Here is a 5239-nt window from a genome sequence, read left to right as displayed (position 1 = left end):
CATGAGGAATGAATGGGATCAAACTCACAAAGTTGGATGCTCAGTGGAGTTAGTATCTCATCTGGTAGACTGCCACCCTGCCCAAAGATTTTTCCAGCTAGACAGCTTACAGCAATGCTTTCATCGGCCTATAGAAAGTCCCTGCACAAGTTTCTGCTAAAGTGGACTAACTCTAGTACCTTCCTAGCTAATGAGCTTGAGGGATATCACAGTGTGCACACAAATGAGATCCTCTTCCTGCTCCTAGGTTCATGTGAGGAAAACAAAGTGTGGCTGTTGAAGTAGCTCACTCTGACATTTCTGTGTTTGGCATCCTAGCCCCCTCGCACTATATGGGAACTTGGGACAGTGGGTACTTTAACTATTAATTATGTTGCTTCAATTTGCATAACGATGTGACCATTGTTTGGTATTGTAGCCCATTCTATATCTGGGCACTCTGTTTTGTGAATCATTGTTCGACAGTGCATGTTTTGTTGATATTTGGATTGTGTATTTTTTGTTTGGACATTGAGAATTAAAATGGTTTGTGTGAGTTACTGTGAAAGTAAAATGAGTCTGATTTAAGAAGATCTTAGTTGTTATTTGTGTGTCTAGGTGGCTGTGCCAAAGGACCTTTCATTTTCTCTCTGGACTAGAAAATGTCCATTACTAGGCTAGACTGGAGTGCTTATTTTATATGTATCGCAACCCAGGTACCTCTTTTGCTCAGCTGTGTTCACAAAGAACAAGGGAAACCCATATATATTTAGGGACCAGGGGTACATAGTGCTTTAAAGGAACATAGGTCCCTAAACAGAACACATAATAACGTTTTTAAACTGGGAAAACAATTATGCCCAGACACACTGTGGATTTGACAAAATAAAATCACATTTATTAAACCATTCAATCAAATTGGTGGATGGAAACACAAATGACACAAAATGAAATAATCAAAACAAAACCAGCAACACTCAGGTGATAGTGTTTGACATAAGTCAAGCAGCAGTAAAGTAAAGCCGATGTAGTAATACGCTCGGTTACTTGGCTTCTATGAATAAAATATGAGGGGAAGGTTTCAGGAATATCCAATTGGGGATTGCAAAATAGAATCAATAATAGGGCAGGATGACTGGCCTTACCTAATGAAGTTTGGTGTAAGTGTCGGCTCCTGACGCCTGCAGATACGGCAAGTGCGTCTGCGTAGTAGAGAGCTGCGTGTGTATGACTGATGCCGGTATATAGTGTGTATCAGCACTGACAGGGAAAACGGACTCAGCGTGCTTCACTGGGGTGGGGAAGAATGAAACATTTGGAATACGTTGGTGGCCATGTTGGGGGATCACCAGTAAGGTAGAAAACAAAATGTCTACAGAACCTAGAGAGAATGGTCCACACGAAAAGGAAACCAAATACTTGAAGAATTGCAATCCAACCAAAGTGCATTCAATATACATTAAATGTTACATAAAACATCAATGTACACAATAGTGTCTAATCATTATTATCATTACAGAAAGTACAATTAACTGCAAAAATGGAATAGTCAGTACAATTACAGTAGGGGCCAAGGTGCAGTTACCCTTCAACGCCATTTATGGTCTCGGGCGGGATGGTGTCTCCAATAACTACAGACAACAATATAGTGTGGAAAAGGACGCTTTAATGAAACAGATGCGAAAATGGGCAAATGACCCCCAACAACCTGGCTCTTCGCCATACATACTAATCATAACATTGCCCCCAGTAAACATTTTATGAACTATCCACAAACCCCCTCCCCCTTCCCCTAAGCAACCCTTCAAACCCAAACCAATCAAAATCCAATCACAGCCTCATCGCTCATAAATCCCCGCACCCACCACTGTTATCCTGTCATTCCATAACTCCCCTTCCCCTCCCCCCCAAAATTCAACTGGGTCTGACATTGACGAGTGCTTTCTTTTATAATCCTTTTGAACTGGTGTAGGAACCACCACACACCTGCTCATAAAGTGACAAAACACAACCTACTTCTACATCTCATACACCAACCTCATCGAAGACTACTTTAGGTATGGATAGGTGGGAAAAGCTAATTCTGGCCCAGCCAACTGGGGAATTCCCAATAAAATGGCACCTCTGGCGGCACGCTGTCAGATAGGCCCAGGCCCTGAGAAGTTGCAGCATTGAGGCCTGGACCCGCAGCCTTATTCCCTCTGATCACCCCTACTGGCCCAGAAACAAAAGGTAACGGCCTGAAACGGGGATGTGCTCCGCCTCGCAGCCTGCTTTCCCTGCCTCCTCTGTCTGCAGCCATAAGCACTCACAGCATGGCACAAAACGTAACCTGTTTTCTTTGCCTCCCCCCTCTCTGCCAGTGCGGCCCTCGAAGCGCGCATGGTGCTGGGCTCCAGCGGGCGTCCCAGCACCTGAGCCTCCCCTCTCAGCATGACACAGAGCCTCAGCCCAGGACATCCGGACAGCCCTTTTTTCCCTGACTGCACTCAACCCACCTTTCTGTACCTTGCACGACAGAGGCACGCAAACCATGATAGCTGCTGCCACGCCGCCGCTTTGGGCGCTCCTGGGCGGCTAAGCCCATTTGCGCTAGCTCACCCTCCGACAGCAGGTCGACCCTGCCTGCTTGTTGTAAAACAAGCAGCACCTGCTTGATGTCATGTGGTAAATCCATAACTCCACCATGACTCTAATTCAAATGCTTATTCTTAAACACTATAATACGCTATTTCTGACCCTGCCAACCAGGGCATACGCAATAAAAGGGCACCTAACCCTAGTAACTGACACGCAAAAGCCTATGTAACCCTGCCCCCGTTGGACCAATCACGATGCCCTTTGCCCTCAGACCCTACCACCCGCCTGAGAAAGGTAGGGCATTTTGCCCACCCTCCAAAAACCATAATTGCACCAATGTTTCAAGGGCCAAGTTTGGTAACAAAGAGAGTCGTTTTTTAGCTGCTTGGATATACATAGAGAGACAACCATAACCAAAGCCACTGTGGGTCATAGTCAGTGGCGTAACGAAAATTGAAGGGGCCCCCCTGTAAGGTACACAGAGGGTCCCCCGCTCTGGATTTAATCCGGAACTGTTAGGCCTGAGTACAGTGCTGAGGGGGCTCCATGCAGCTTGGGGGCCCCCCCACCCCGCGAGTGCTGCGGGGGCCTGTGTTACGCCCCTGGTCATAGTAGGGAAGTCTAGTCCTCAATTATTTTCAATCCAGTGTGTGGGTTATTAGTCCGTAGGATCCATATAAATGTTTCCTTCTTAAGTAGGGATAAAATGTCTCCACCCTAGTCCGGTTGTTTTACCAAAGCGATGACTTGCCAACCTAGGTCATTCTCGTTGTGATTGCATTCTACAAAATGTTCCACCAGTGGGGCATTTGCGACCTTTCATCTTCTGGGTTGACCTATTTGGACTCAAATCTTTTGCGTGGTTTGCCCTATGTATACCAGGTTACATGGACAGATCATAGCATAAATCACATTAGCTGTCTTACAATTCGAGAAATGTTGCAAGGTGACTCACATTGTTATGACTCAATTTGCTTGTATCAATAGTGAACTCACGTACACTGCAATTTCCACATTTGTGGTGGCCTGTAAGAGGGGCCAGTCCCCATAGATCACGGGGCGCCCGTTTCTGAGCAGATGATCCATTCAGATACCCTTAAGAGCTTTAATGGATTAGTGAAGCAAATTGCTACAACTCCCCATTTCCCGGACATGATCTGAAATTCAGGCTGGGAGAAGTGTCTTCATGTGGAAGCTTACCCTGGATGAGACCAGCTATCAGAACCCTCAATGGGCTCTTCCTTGACACTGACACTTCATCAGTCATGTGATCATTTATTTGGATGGCCAGTTTGTGGGATGACACCTTGAGGTTTTGGGATCTTACTGCAGGTAGCACCACCCTCCACTACATGGGACACAGCAAGAATGTTTAGAGTGTTACCTTCTTAGCTGATAACATGACAATACCATCAGGTTATGGAACAACTTTGGAGTTTACAAGTACACCATGCAGGAAGAGAACCACTCTGATTGGGTTTCTTTTGTCCCCTTCTCACCCAGCAGAAGAAACTCAACAATTGTATTTTGTGGATAGGACAAGATAATTGAGTTGACCCTATCTCACCTGATGGCTTGCTTTGTGCCTTTGATGGGAAGGACAAAATAGGCAGTGTTGTGGGATCTGAATGATGGCAAACACCTTTTAGATAGCTGAAGCGTCAGAAGTGCTTTAGCCGCAACCACTACTGGCTGTGTGCAGGCACTGGCCCCACATCAAGATTTGGTATCTAGAGGGGAAGCTTATTGTGGATGAGCTTAAGCAGGAAGTGATCAGCAACAGCAGCAAAGCAGAACCACTACAATGCACCTCTCTGGCATGATCTGCTGGTGGGCAGATCTTGTTTGCTGGGCACGAGAATAATCAGAGTGTGGCAGGTCAACAATGGGACACACTAAATGAGCTGATAATCCAAATGCCTTTATTTCTGTTAAGAAAAATAAAATAAATGAAAACAAAAAAGAAAAAAGCCCAGGTCCTTGTTGTATGATGTGTTCTCATGCACATGAGGTTGTGTTATGTTTATGCTAGTTGCATCTGTGTGTTTCTATGGTGTATGTTGGTGAGGTGCAGGAGGACAGCCATTAAACTGGAAGACCTTTGACAGCTATATGCCTCTGATGCATGATTTGCTCATGCATGATTGTGAATGGTTTATGCCTATACAGGGTGCCTCCACGAAGGAATGAAAGCAGTCGCCGAGTGGATGAAGAATTGCCGACTGAAGCTAAACTCGGACAAGACGGAGGTCCTCATCCTCGGCTCCACCCCCTCAGCCTGGGACGACTCCTGGTGGCCAACCGCACTGGGAACAGCTCCAACACTCACCGACCATGCACGCAACCTAGGGTTCACCCTCGACTCTACTCTCTCCATGACGAAGCAGGTCAACGCCGTCTCATCCTCCTGCTTCAACACCCTCCGCATGCTCCGCAAGATCTACAGGTGGATCCCCACCAAAACAAGAAGAACGGTCACCCAGGCCCTTGTCAGCAGCAGGTTGGACTACGGAAACGCCCTCTATGCAGGAGCCTCGGCCAAACTCCTGAAACGACTTCAACGCATCCAAAACGCCTCTGCACAGCTGATCCTCGACATCCCTCGCCGCAGCCACATCACACCCCACCTGAGAGACCTGCACTGGCTCCCCATCAACAAGAGGATCACCTTCAAGCTCCT

The 5239-nt window shown here is 46.6% G+C and overlaps 1 pseudogene; it reads left to right on the top strand.

The window, feature by feature from the left end:
* The first annotated feature begins 3630 nt into the window (after nucleotides 1-3630).
* LOC146865513 (small ribosomal subunit protein RACK1-like) lies at nucleotides 3631-4458 on the top strand (annotated as a pseudogene).
* Nucleotides 4459-5239: the final 781 nt, after the last annotated feature.

This window comes from Triturus cristatus, chromosome 2_1 (genome assembly GCF_964204655.1).
Source record: "Triturus cristatus chromosome 2_1, aTriCri1.1, whole genome shotgun sequence".
NCBI classification, from domain to species: domain Eukaryota; kingdom Metazoa; phylum Chordata; class Amphibia; order Caudata; family Salamandridae; genus Triturus; species Triturus cristatus.
This window is presented reverse-complemented; position numbering and strand designations above follow the sequence as displayed.